Here is a 15,252-nt window from a genome sequence, read left to right on the forward strand (position 1 = left end):
AAAGTGCTTAGGTGCATGTGGTTCACAAAAGATTAAACAGCGATATTGTGTTTCGAATACACAATATAAACAAACATATAACATCTTTGAAATGTCTATGAAATAATATTTAGATATGAAATAATACTCAGACCAGACCTTGATGCTAAAGGTAACACAAGATCATCAAGATAATAAGATGTATGGTTTTTGACATTTCTCACTCATGTTTGTTTATATTGTGTATTTGAAACACAATATCTCTCTTTAATGTTTTGTGAACCACATGTACATAAGCACTTTCTGTATAAAAGTGGAATAAAAGGTATAAATAAAGTACCAGATCAAATGAACATAAATTGTTTGGTCTAGCGTTAATTTAAAGATGCCAAAACAAAACAGGTCCTAGCCTTTCCCCCTGTTACACAACTTCCTAAAAGTGGCACTTGTAGAGTTGTAATCATAAACCCAACTTTGCCATTAAAGAGGATTTATTATTAGATGTCCATAGGTACTAAACGCAACAATTCTATTCCCTCTCAATCTGGAATTATACTTAATAGATGTATTAAGTAATCACCACTGTTAACCTATTGTAGTGAGTTCTCTCTGAATACGTACAGGCATTGTTAAGTTAGCATAACCACGTTAGATGTTGGAAAGCCATCTTTTTGCTTTTGCACACGGCACTGCGTTTACATGTTATTTCTTAAAACAGACTGTTGACTCGAGACTTGCTTCACACAAGCGCGATCTGTTGTTACTATCCCAAGCTCTGCGCAGCGACCTTGGTCTGTACATGGTGTGACAAACAGTCTGGGGTATTACACAATGCATGTTTTTCACTCTAGGTTGATCGGCCCACTATTTAGCCATAACACACGCGCAGCTGCAAATGCCTGAAAATTAGTGCTTTTAGTATCACAGACATCATGTTTATTATTCAGACCGAAGACGAGCCTTCCTGCGAGAAGTCTCCTGATGCTCCTGTGATGTGATTTCACTAAGCTGATCTTTGAGGTATGGGGTCCCCTATTCAAGCCTAAGAGACCTTCTATTAGCATAATAATAATATTAGCTTCTTAGTAAAGGGAAGGTGGTAGTATCCACTGTCATTATAATATGATCACCCCTTTTATATTCTATGGTATTGTAACTATGTTGCTGGTTTTGATATTAATCATTTGTCTGCTTGTATTAGCCAAAGTACTGCATCTTAGGACACGTGGTCTATAAAAATAAACCCCTTTTATTTACAACGTGTCTCTGTTGATTATTGTTGTGGACTGATGTGAGAATAATATACGAACAGGTATTTCCGATTCCCACCATTCCTGAGTATGTACTGAGTCGCTTGTTCTGGGTTGTCTACACATTGGGACCGCCGAGCTAAATCTCGGATAACGAATGGGACACTTATGCTAGCCGGATACTGGGTTCTGGGTTCTGAGGTGAGTTTCTGGTACACCACAATTCACTGAGGTCCTGGGGTTCTTCGCATAGTTCTGTGTATCAGCAGAATCCCTGCAACATGGCGCACCTAACGTTTGGTCTATGAGTTGAAACGCCTTAGTAGTGCTTACATTTAGTCCACAGCACCCTCATTCTTGTTTCCGGATAACAAGTCTGACGGATTTCAAACCTACCTAGTTCTATTGATATAGGTTCCTTCAAGCTTGATTATTAAAAAGGTTATTGAACCCTTGTGCTACTGAATACTTGAAGTGTAGCTTGTCCCTATGGCAATTAATATTGCGGCGCATAGCCGTGCGGCCCTGAAACGTCACTTGACGCAGTATGGGGTGCCGGACGCGGGCATGGACGTCATCTTTGTGGTGGGAGCCGATGCGGCTCACCCCTTTGAGTTGTTCTACTCTTGGGTGACGATTCCGGCAGTCAGTGGTAATGATAATACATTTCATTCTTACACTGCCACTGCCGTGCCTGCCGCCTATGCGCCTTATAGGACACAGGAGATACCAATATCTGCTTGGCAACATCAGATTTGGTTTAATGGCGCCCTCCCCCATGTGGTTATACCGCCGAGAATGGGCCCTTTATCAATTGCGGGGGCCACTTGGCCGGTACTAGCCGGATTTACGCCTCATCCCCGTTACCTCACGGTGACGGTGGATGAATTGCGTGTACTACACACTGCCCTTATAACAGTATATAGGGCGTTAGTGCAGTATGTGTCGCGCACTGTACAGGCGGGGGCGCCTGTTAGTGCGGGACAACCTAGTGATCGTCACGCGGTGGTCATTAGTCCTGTTATGGTCAATTCTGTTGTGGGCAAGCGCCCCCTCACAAGGGATGATTATCCTTTTTGGCTTGCTGAAAAATTTGACCAAATAGAGGCGGTTTATCCGCATACAACTCCTGTGGAAAAACACAGGATCCTCACCATTAGTTTGCCTAAAGACTTAGTTCCCCATATAGATGACTGTGTATCCTGGGGTAAGATTTTTGCTGCGACGTACGCGCAGTGCTTCGGCACTCCGTCTATGTTACAGCTGCCCTCCATCATTAAACAGGTTCAAGAGGACCATGGAGCGGAGTCTGCGATAGAATTGGGGATGCGGCTCCTCGGAGATTTTGGCCTGGTGGCTACCATGATAATGGGAAACCTTAAGGGTGATGCGTTGCACTTTCAGGTTCGTAATGAACTGAAGAAGGTTGCTGAAGAGGACAAGCCGCAGGAATTTGCTAAAATAATCGCAGAAGCATATCGTGATTTGGGTCGTAGCTCTTTAGGAGTTAAGCCTGTGATCAAGAATCCCGATTCTAAGCAGCAGGGTAAGGCAGGAACTTCTGGTAAGGATGAACGTCCCTTTTTTCCAAAACAAAAGTGGCCGTTTAAACAACAGGGCAAGCAGCAGCAGAAACAGGGCTCTCGGCCTGCCTCTCCCGTACAGTCAAGTAGTGAACGCACTTATGATCTGCGAGATCGTGCTACTATTAAGTCTCCTGATAGATTTCAGGTTTCTGAACCGCGTTCTCCTCGTTCTTCACAGGAAACATCGGCTACACAGTCTGGTGGCGGAGGCGGTGGCAAAGGTCGGGGTGCTCCACAACAGCGTGACCAACCCCGACAGACTGAGGGTAAAGGCAAGCAGGACGAGTTTGCTCGACAAAGACCCCCGTTTCAGAAGAAGAAAGTGGCGGCTCTGACGGCAACATATGCCTCAGATAGTGCGGACACAGCTTCAGAACCGGACATGGGCGCTGACGCTACTAGACAGCGCAGCGGAAATTACCATAGTCCGTCAAGCTCTGCGTCCATTTCTGGCGGCGACAGCAACTGATGTATTGGTTACTGTTGAAACAGCTGACACCAGAGTGGCTCCCCCTGATAGACTTTATGAAATAGTCTTATTAATAGAGGGTGACATACAACGTACTATAAAAGGGATTTTTTGGGATAATCTGACCACCACCTATGATATCCTCCTAGCGGAGGCAGATTGGCCCCCGGCCTTCATTTTGGAAGCTCCTAGAGGGGAGGAGAAAATCCTCCCGTCCTTTGCGCACACGGTGCCTAAGGACCAAGCTGAAATGTACGCTGGTGAGTGGGCGCTGGCGCTTGCGCCAGCGGTATATCGTACTCAGGTGGGTTGGGACCGGTTGTCCCCCTGCCATGAGATTCCATTGCGGTCTATGCCCCAGCCTCAGCCCCAATATCCCATGCGTCGTGAGGCTAGACCTCACGTCGCGGCGATCCTTGAACAATTGGAATATCAGGGTGTAATTGAAACATGTGTGTCCCCTATGAATAACCCTTTATTCACTGTGACGAAGCCTGACGGCTCGTACCGTTTAGTTTTGGATTACCGGCACCTAAACTCCCATTGCCGGACCTGCGCGGTACAAAATACACATAGCTCGGCTCTAGTCGACAGTCTCGTGCGTAAACGATTTAAAACGACACTTGACATTTCCAATGGCTTTTTTAGCCATAACCTGTCCACACTGAGTAGCCAGTGGACAGCGTTTACTTCGGGCGGTAAACAAAAACAGTTTACGAGATTAGCCATGGGCTAAAAAAATAGCCCTGGCGTCTTTTCCGCTCGCGTGGTTTCCCTCTTAGAAAGAATAGACCCCGAGGCATACTCCTATGTTGACGATATCTACCTCACGGATGACGAGCTGTTGCCGCATCTGTCTCGAGTCGACAATATTGTAGTGAGTTTTGCTGACTATGGCTGCAAATTCAATTTTGCGAAGTCTCACATCGCGGAATATACAGTGTTGTTTTTGGGCTACGAGCTCAATAATGAAGGAAAGGGGTTAGCTCCCCACTTTCTGGAGAAGTGCGCATGCTTGAGTGAGCCAACGACACTAAAGAAATTACAATCTCTACTGGGCTTTCTGAATTTCGGCCGTACGTACATTCCTGATTATGCCCAGCGTATCAAGCCGCTTTACGCCTTGGTACAACCCACATTTTCGAAGTCTAGCTGGCAGCTGGAACATTCTAAAATTTTACAGTCTTTACAGGCTGACCTTCTTGCTTCACAATATTTGCTGACACGTGATAACCGCACCAACCTGGTAATAAGAATAGTGCCAGGCGCCGTGGGTTTCACGTATTTGACGTTTAATGAGGGCGATACAGTCCCCATTGCGTACAAATCCCACTTGTACACCTCTGCTGAATTACGTTTTTCCGCGGTCGAAAAAGTTCTGACTGCTGTACAGATGGCGATCCTTAAAGAACGCGCACTGTCACATGGGAAACAGATTCTGGTTGTAACACCCTATCCCGCCTTAGAAGCGGTGACAAAGGCAAGTGTACCAAATTCTAAAGCTTTGCATCCTCGGTGGATACAATGGGCCACAACACTGACGTCGCCAGACGTCACCTACATCTTTGATGCCTCATTACAGACTCAAGAGTTCTTGCAGTATGAATTCGTTCATCCGGCTCCTCTGTCTTTGCGCCCGCTCGAAGAATACCATTGTGTCATATACACTGACGGGTCTGCGCAGCCCGCAATTGGATCAAAGCACGCCTACTCAGCGGCTTGCGCAATTGTCGTAGGTACTTTCGTAAATGGTGAATTCCAATCTGATGCAGTGCATACGCAGTCACTGGGCGATTGTACCGCGCAATTGGCTGAGCTTCGGGCTCTAGTGCTTGCACTGGAGTTTGCCGATCCCCGAGTCACTACTCTAATTGTGAGTGATTCTTTCTACTGTGTCCAGTCCTATAATGACAATTTACACTTCTGGTCTCAGAATGATTATCGAGACACCAAAGGTGGCACAATTAAGCATAAAACGCTTTGGGTTCGAGTGGCGGACTTTAAAGAACGTCTCCCACTCGTGAATGTAATTCACACTCTTGGTCACCAACGACTTGGTGTCCATGCTGTCGGCAACAGCTTGGCTGACGAGGCAGCAAAAACAGCAGTGGCTACATACTTAGTGGCAGCAGTAACCAGATCAAAGAGTAAGATTGATGATGACATCTTGGCAGCTATTGCTGCTACAGAAAAGGGAGGCGATTACCCGAAGGGTTTTCCTTCTCGTTACATTTACCATTTAAGTCCTGATAATGTCCCATTAGTGAGGATTAACGACGTTGGTGACAGAATTATTCCCAACGCGGACTGCAGACCCGCACTGATTCTGGCTGCTCATGAGGGGTTGGCGTCAGCCCACGCCGGAGTGTCAGCCACTATATCTCTGCTACAACAACGTTACTGGTGGTTCGGTTTATATAAACAAGCGCGCGCTTATGTTCTCGATTGTGACATTTGCCAACAGATTAAACCTTCTACTGTTGCGCGCCCATCACAAACACAGTTGTACATATCCAATAAACCATTTGGTTGTGTTTATTTGGATCACTGCGGTCCTTTTTCTTCTGATACTGCGTACAAGTACATCTTGGTTGCAGTAGATTCGTGCACACGTTTTCTGTGGGTATGGCCACAAAGGAGTGCTGACTCGCGGACTGTCATCAGAGATTTGCGTGTCTTTGTGGGAACTTTTGCGTGTGGTACCTTCCATTCTGATCAGGGCCCTGCGTTTGCCTCTAAGGCTTACAAGGAGGCTATGAGAAATTTGGGGGTCCTAGTCAAATTTTCGTCCCCCTACCGACCTGAGGGTAATAGTGTGGTGGAGCGAATGAACCGTGACTTAAAGCAATCATTGACAGCCCGTGTTTTAGGCACAGGCCGAAACTGGCTAGCCCATTTGTATAACGTCCAGCGTGCACTTAATAATCTCCCTAGAAGGTCTCTGGGTGGGCGGACCCCGTACATGATGCTCTTCGGAATCAGAATGTTTGTACCAGACCTTGATGGTCTAGACATGGCGGCGTCGACCGCACCCTTTGACGTAGATGATCACTGTGCTGTTTTACAGACTCTGCAAGAAGCCAGATACACTCTATCGAAGGAACACATGCCCTCCACATCTGAAACTGAAGTTCAGATTCCGGTAGTCGGCTGGCTACCCCGAGTTGGTGATCTGGTCCGTGAGAAGGTGGAGAACAAGAAGGAGTTCGGCCCCTCTTATCGTGCACCAGTTCCAGTGCTTGGAGTGCAGGGTACAAGAACAGTCATTTTACCTCCACTTCCTGGTCGCAAAGAAAACAGGTACATCTCTATTGACAATGTCAAACTTCAGCGAGTGGCCGATACTTCTTAGTGTGACTCCAGCAGTTTCATGCCAGACGATGCAAAGAAATTCAATGTTGACTCTTGCTTCTAACACCTTGCCTGATGTTGCCATCGAGATGCAATCGGTTACTGATCCCTTGTTGATACCATCGGCTGGTGGTTTGCCCGAAGAGACTGAGTATGCTTATCCTACACGTGGTCCCTCACCTGTTTTACAATCTACGGCGCTTGGACAGTCCCGTTTCTCCTTTGACACTAACTCATTGCCCTCAAGCCCCCCATCGAACATTGCAGTTTTTTTCAGCTGGTTTAAGAGACATTTTTTGATTGCCCCTTGGACATACATTTGGCTGTTGCTTTTCAGTGTTTTTTTGTTTATGTCCATTGGATTTGTAATAGTTTTTTTCCGTCTTGTGGATGGCCACTATCTGAGTGAGAGATCGACAATTAGACTTATCAATGGAACTTTGGCCCCCCACTCCTCGTCCCACATCATGAAGAGGGACCAGACTTTTGTGAATATTACTGCCTGGCCCGTCTTGGATGGAATCGCATGGGATGCTGTTAAATTCCAAATTCATGGGCCTACAGAGGTCATTAATGTACCTAATGTATTTCGTGTTTCTATGGGTGATGTGGTTAGGCAGAACATACGTTCTGATGATTGGGATGTACACGCCATTGAATCACTGTTTTCTGATTTAAAATATTATGCCGCTTTTGATGCTGAAGATTTATATGAAAATACGGCTAATTATGCGGAACAGTATTGTTTTCAACATTATGGCAATCATTTCCTGCATAAAGCTAATACATTTAGAAATTTTGTAAATTATACCCAATGGGAACACTGTCCTACTCCCGAATTCGGAAGTTCACAAACACTGGTTAACAAGTATTCATATTTTACCGATTTCAGTGTTTCCAACCCGGCGGCGTTTTATTTTAAGGTGCTGCCTGAGTCTGCCGCAAAGGTTAGACTGACACACACGAAGCTACTTTATTCTAAGTCCTTTATGGACGAGTTGTCAATCAAAGGTTATGATGTATGGAAGGCTACTATTGATCTAAAGTCGGTTTGGGGTTCCAAGCCGTGGCAGGTACAGGGTACAGAGGCTTTACATCGTGCCTGTCTTATACCAAATCATATTTTATTTTTAAATTCATCCATCTTCCAAACCACCTGTTTCGGATTGGCTACTTCTAAACAATTAAAGTCACCTTCTGTGCCAGATCTGGGCGCTTTTCCCAATTGGGATAACCACACAGATCTGTCCCGCGCTGCTTTGCAATCCTTAGTTTCAAATACATCTTTCAATATTTCGAAAGTTAATGGTGAGGGTTGGTTAATTTGGCAAAGCAGTTCAGATATCTGTCAACGACGTTTTCTGGGACTGAAACCGGGGTATACTCAAGAACGTGTAGACCCTCGGTTTGAGTCGTCACATACTGTCACTACATACTCTGTGGGCAAGTTGTGTCAATCTTGGCTGCGACATTCCACTTTGGCGTCTGTCAAGGATCACTTATCACAATTACATGACAGAATAGATTTGAATGATTTTGTTAAGGGTCCTGTGGGCGGCAGAACCAAAAGGTGGGCGTATGCTATTTACAACGAAGTCTGGAAGTTGTCACAGATTGAGGCGGCTTCCAGATTGAGAGCTATTGACCAAGCAAACATGGAGAAGGTTTTAGCCGTTATAGATAATAGCATTAGCACTCTCTCTTCTAGGATTTATACATTAGATAATATTGTTTCGTCAGTTGTTGATATTGTGCATGATGATATGTCTGTGTTATATCATGGTCAAAACCAGTTGCGTTCTGTTATGCAGTTTGCGTGGACATTGCAGACGTTAAAGGCAGGGAGGGTCCCTTGGGACTATTTGAACACTACATCGTTATTCCTTCCCTTTAACCTTACTGACAAGCAGCGCTTTATGTCCATGAAGGATGCTACATATTCATTGTTACATATTGAAAAATTAGAGCCATTGCCCTTCTCAGTAGCGGAGATCAATTCGGCTACGTGGATAGCACACGGATTGATAACTCTCCCTTTTGCGCTTTTTAAGTTTACGTCTTGTATGAAACATTATGCTTTAGGTAGATATGAACCGCTAGGCACCGCTTTCATACACGAGGTTTGGTCCCTCCCCTTTACGTATAGATGTACTAGGGACGGAACTGAGGTTTATTTGAAAGGCGAGGAATGCACCACGTCACCAGACCATTCCTTGGTTTGTAGGCACATTCAATTACACGGCGCGTGCAATGTACAAGCCCCGAATTTGGCCTGCGTTCTGCGAGGTATCCCAGTGCCTGTGATTACCCCTTCTTTCACGCTGCTTGCTAACGGTAGTTATTTAATTTTGAATAGTGAAGCTTGCTGTGGGATGTTAGTGGGAATCCCGTATATTGTAACTGTCTCGCAGAAAGTGGTCTGCTGCAATAATGTTCTCTTTCCACCCCCGCATGGGCGGCTGGATGCTTCCATCTGGCCTTCGATTCCAACCTTGAAAGCAGAGTTCAACAAGTTGAGCAGAATAAGAGCCCTATTGTCCCAAAAAGAGGTGTCTTTGACTTCATCACGTGAAACATTCGACCTTCACGTTGCTAATACGCGCACTGAGGTACAGGCGCTTCTGAATACTGACCTCCCCCTACATTTCGGCTCTTTGATCCAAACTATTTTCAATGCCTCGTCCACGACCGGCCTGGCTCATTTTTTTAAACTTGTGGGCTCGGGTCTCGTGACCTCTTTCCAAACTATTTTTGGTGTGGTTCCGGGCTTTTTTCATTCCCTTTTCTCGAGCATCTTTGGAGGTGTTCCGCTACTTCTGGCGCTAGTGGCAGGTGTGCTGCTTTTCCTTTTCATACTACGAAATGGCTGCTCCATCTGTGCCACTCGTGCACCTGTCCCGCCTGCAGCTTCTTCGGGATAGGATGCTTGACTTTTATGGAACTCTGCCATTGGCGACATTAAGCCTGGCGTATGGATTGTCCTTCCGGTATTGCTACTTCACCTGCGTACAGCCTGTGCTACACTGCCTGGATTGCCCCTTTGAATGGCCTTTGGATTTGTGCTTGACCAGCCTGGTGTCTCCGGTGCCGGATTTCGATCGACTAATGAGGCCCTTAGTGTCTCACGAGTTGACCTGTTCTGGTGTCCGGATAATGGCTTGTGGAGCAGCACATGGGATCCTGGGTAATTGGGACATCTCTACAGCTGCCTACAACTTCTTGGCTATGAGCTATTTGGAGGAACATTCCGGGTGCCCTCTGATCGTGCTGGAAGCTCCGCTGATTGAAGAACACGTGTGTTCCTTCTCGTTGATGGATTGGATGGCTGAGACTTTCGCTGGCCCTGCAAATGATTTTTTGTTGGAAGCGGTTGCCACATATGCTGCCTATACATTCATGGATTGACTGAACTATCGTCCTTGGCGCCTGTCGCTCCTGGACAGCACCCTGCCGCGGCATATACACTTTTTTATTTTCTCCCTGATGGTTGTTTTGAGTTTTTTTAATTGATTATATTTTTTTTCCGGACTACACAGTTTCCCCTGTTGCTTTTCAATTTTTTTCGTTTCAGACTTTAACTCATTCTGAACCTTTGAATTGGTTACGCCTTGTTCTGCTCTGACGAAACTGAACTCTGCGTTCTCTCTTTTCTTGCCTACTAAATAGTGCTTCGATCAAGGGGGCGTGTAGTGAGTTCTCTCTGAATACGTACAGGCATTGTTAAGTTAGCATAACCACGTTAGATGTTAGAAAGCCATCTTTTTGCTTTTGCACACGGCACTGCGTTTACATGTTATTTCTTAAAACAGACTGTTGACTCGAGACTTGCTTCACACAAGCGCGATCTGTTGTTACTATCCCAAGCTCTGCGCAGCGACCTTGGTCTGTACATGGTGTGACAAACAGTCTGGGGTATTACACAATGCATGTTTTTCACTCTAGGTTGATCGGCCCACTATTTAGCCATAACACACGCGCAGCTGCAAATGCCTGAAAATTAGTGCTTTTAGTATCACAGACATCATGTTTATTATTCAGACCGAAGACGAGCCTTCCTGCGAGAAGTCTCCTGATGCTCCTGTGATGTGATTTCACTAAGCTGATCTTTGAGGTATGGGGTCCCCTATTCAAGCCTAAGAGACCTTCTATTAGCATAATAATAATATTAGCTTCTTAGTAAAGGGAAGGTGGTAGTATCCACTGTCATTATAATATGATCACCCCTTTTATATTCTATGGTATTGTAACTATGTTGCTGGTTTTGATATTAATCATTTGTCTGCTTGTATTAGCCAAAGTACTGCATCTTAGGACACGTGGTCTATAAAAATAAACCCCTTTTATTTACAACGTGTCTCTGTTGATTATTGTTGTGGACTGATGTGAGAATAATATACGAACAGGTATTTCCGATTCCCACCATTCCTGAGTATGTACTGAGTCGCTTGTTCTGGGTTGTCTACACATTGGGACCGCCGAGCTAAATCTCGGATAACGAATGGGACACTTATGCTAGCCGGATACTGGGTTCTGGGTTCTGAGGTGAGTTTCTGGTACACCACAATTCACTGAGGTCCTGGGGTTCTTCGCATAGTTCTGTGTATCAGCAGAATCCCTGCAACACTATGAGGGGGTAGACTTCACAGTAGAGAAAAACACATTTGGGAATTTCTTACTACCAGGCCATGTAAAACTAAAAGTATATGTTCTGCCTTTTACTTACACAGCACCCTGCCCTATCGGCTACCAATGGCCTACCTTAGGGGTGATGTATATGTAATAAAAGGTGAGTTGAAGGCTTGGCAAGGGGTTTCATATGCCAAGTCGACATAGCAGTGAACTTGCACATACAGGCCCTGCAGTGGGAGGCCTGTGACATTGTTGAAGGGCTTCTTAAGTGGGTGGCACAATCAGTGCTGCAGGCCCACTCATAGCATTTAATTTACAGGCCCTTGGCACATATGGTGCACTTTACTAGGGACTTATAAGTACATTAAATATGTCAATTGTGGATATTCTAATTTTACCATATTTTAGGGCAGTGAGCACATGCACTTTAGCACTATTTAGAAGTGGTGAAGTGTCCAGAGTTCTATAGCCAGCAAAACAGATCAGCAAAAAGTGAGGCAAAACAGGCAACCAAATTGGGGAAAGACCACCCTAAGACTGACAGGTGTAACAAATAGGACTTCGGTGCCTGGAGGGAGTGGGCTCTTCATGAAGGCTGCTCACATGGCAAAGTGTGTGTGAAATAGGAACAGAGCCACTAACAGGGCTTATGTGTCTGGAAGGAGTTGACCCTCCATGAAGACTTCTGTACAAGATGAAGTATGTGCATAGTAGGGTCTTTGCCACCTAATTGGGCTTGGGTGTCTGGAAGGTGTGAACTCTCTAATTACTTTTATATGTGGAGAAGGATGTGTGTGATAGAAGCATGGCTTCCTAATGTAGCTTGGGTGTCTGAAGGGAGTGGTCTCTCTAACGAGTTCGGTACAAGGCAGAGGGAGTTCGTAAAAGCTGTTTCATCACCTATTGGGGATTGGGTGTTAGGAGAGAGTTGGCTCTCAGGGAAAACTTCTGTTCTAGGCAAAGCGTGCCTGTAGTAGGAGCTCAGGCAAATAATGGAGCTGGAATCTCTGAAGGGAGTGGGCTCTCTGTGAATAATTCTGTACAAGCCAAAGCATTTGCATATCATGAGAGTGAGGGTGTCTGGATAAAGTGGACACTGTGAAGACTTCTGTATAAGGTGAAGGGTGTATGTAGTAGGGGCAGGGCCACCTAATTGTGCATGAGTATCTGGGGACAGTGGGCTCTCCATGAAGACTACTGTACAAGGCTAAGGGTGTATGTAGTAGGAACATGGCCACCTAAAAGGGCTTTTGTGTTTTCAGAGAGAGTGGACTCTCCATGAAGACTTCTGCACAAGGTAAAGGGAGTGCAAAGTAGATGGTTGGCCACCTAATGGGGCTTGGGTGTTTGTAGGGTGTGAACTGTCTGTGAAGACTTCTGTAAGAGGTGAAGGGTGTGGGTAGTAGGAGCATGGACACCTAACAGGGCTTTGGTGTCTGGAGGGAGTGGACTCTCATTGAATATTTCTCCGAAAGACAAATGTTATGTATAGTAGGGTCTTTGCCATCTAATTTGCCTTTTGAACTTTTTTCCACAGGTCCTGCTTCTATGGGAGCCAGGGTCTACAGCAGCCAGGCCTATGCCCAATCTCCTGCCAGAGGTCATCCGACAATGGATCCCCACCCTGTTTAACTTTTTAGGTCTGATGTTAGTCAAGAGCTTATGTCCCCCCCCCCCAAAAAATATCAATACAAAATACATATATACATACTTACTTAAAGGGGCTTTCTGTCAACCCACTTCATCCATTCACATTTAGCTTCCACCCCCCACAGTATACAGTATGGGTCAGTGGGACTCCCCACTTCAGTCATTTGCTCTCTTCATTGTGAGTGAAATAATTTTGCACAAGCACATGTGTTCATCTACTCAAGTGGGGCCACTTGAGGGCCAGGTAAGGTGGGCCAGTCTCCAATTTCAGTCACCCTGAGGTTGCAGGCACTGAGAGGTAAAGGAATGTGTATTATTTGCAAAGGCTTCACCTTCTTTTTCAGCACTGTGACAGTCTCGCCTTCTGGTTCCTACATTGCCATCCCTTTGGTAACTGCAGACCACCTGTATCTGCATTTCTCACCAGTAGAGTAGCGTATGAGGTGAACACCGGTGCTGTGAGCCACCTGATTTATACGTTTGTCATGGATTAAGCCTTTTTTTCACAGGAACGTGTATGCTTTCTGTGGACTGGACACCTCTAGGTTTTTCCACTGCAGTGCTGCTTCCTGCTCGTTGCAATTTCTTGTCTGAGGGCTGTTCCTCTCAGGGGACTCGGCAGTGCTTTAACGGATGTCATTGACCCAATGTCCCTTCCTGCACATAAACATTCTCTAATGGTGATTTGCTACTTCTATGTGTGCTGCTTTCTGCAGCACACATAGAAGCAGCAAATCATCATTATTTAATTATTGTTAATGTGCAGGAAGGTACACCTTCCTGCACATAAACAATCATTAATGGCATTCTGCTCTTTCTATGTGCACAACACACATAGAAAAATTTAAAATTAGGAGAAATAAAGGTATGTCTCCTCATTTCGCCATTATAATGCCTGCTCTTGCATGGCGTTAGTTTTTGGCGCTGCCTCAGATTTACACCTCCTTGTAAATCTGGGGCAGCATGTAAAGCAATGGGTGTTGTGGTGGAAAGCCCACAGCAACACCTATTGCGCGCTCCTTTCACGCTAAGTGGTGCATGTGAAGGGGAAGACTTACTAGGCGGTATTTAGCCACAAAAAATAGCTTAACTCCTCTTTTTGCAAATATGGAGAAGGGCTTATTGCCACCAGAATGTCATTAAAAGTGACATTCTGGTGGCGATATCCCCTTGTGAATGTGCCCCAGTGTTAAGAAAATATTTTAAAATGCATACATATCTAGAGGGGCTTTAGAACAGTGGTCTTCACGCACTGATCTGATAAATTGTCATTCACATGTTGCCTTCATCCACCACAGTTTACAGCACAGAACAGTGGCTCAACTAACATCTTTCACTGGCTTTCCTCACTATGAGTGACATCATTTTGCTCGTGCAGATGTGCCCATCCACCATAAAAGAAACCCCTTCGAAAGCTGGAGGTTTTTGTGGGACAGTGTATCCTCTGATTTTAATTTTTATTTTTATATTTATAAACAATACGTTTTTTTCTTTCTGTGCGGACACGCTACTAACAGGCTGTTCACCCAGAAACCACAATCGGTGAACACTCATAATATAAAAAACGTCATAGATGTCTCAGTGGTGCAGTCTGTTAAAAAGTGTATGTCATCTTCCATTACAAGAATATCACTTTCTAGAGCACTCAGCAAATAAAGCTCTTATATATAATATTAAGATAACCACTACTGTTCGTAGCACTGCACATCTACATAATTGTCAGGAATTGTGCTTTTATTAGCATTAACAGCAAATCTGATGTAGTTAATGTGCTATCCCCAATTTTCTTTGTTGTTCTCAAATGCTACCAGACACAACAACCATGAGTTTGAGGTAGATGGACTCATAGGTGCTACAGATTGGGAAAACAACTAGCCTCCTCTCACCCAATCTCATATCAGCCTGTTGGGCTTAATCACAGGACCGAAATAAGTCAAGGTTACTCTCTCTCCAGCTGATATACCCTGGCCAACACCTTTCACAGTCCCAATCCAGCCTACAGATTCAATTCACCGAGGTTAGCATGCTGGAAAGAGCTGGTGGAGGGGGGCTTAGCCAATTTAGGCAGGTCTCCCTCCTTGCCAGCAGGATCAAGTAGAAAAGTAATGACTTCTGCACAGGTAATATACCCTGGATGGACTTGTCCTTCATGCCAAATATGATCAAACGGGAACTAAACATTATTTGACTTCCAGTAACTCCTGATACTCTGCACTTCCTCCCAAAAAACCCTCAACTCAGTGCATGAAGAAAATATATAGATATCGTCCGCCTTTTCCTCACTGCAACAGTTGCATCAGGGTGCAGGACCTGCAACAAATGCTGTGGGCCTTCTGGA

Source organism: Triturus cristatus, chromosome 7, assembly GCF_964204655.1.
Source record: "Triturus cristatus chromosome 7, aTriCri1.1, whole genome shotgun sequence".
NCBI classification, from domain to species: domain Eukaryota; kingdom Metazoa; phylum Chordata; class Amphibia; order Caudata; family Salamandridae; genus Triturus; species Triturus cristatus.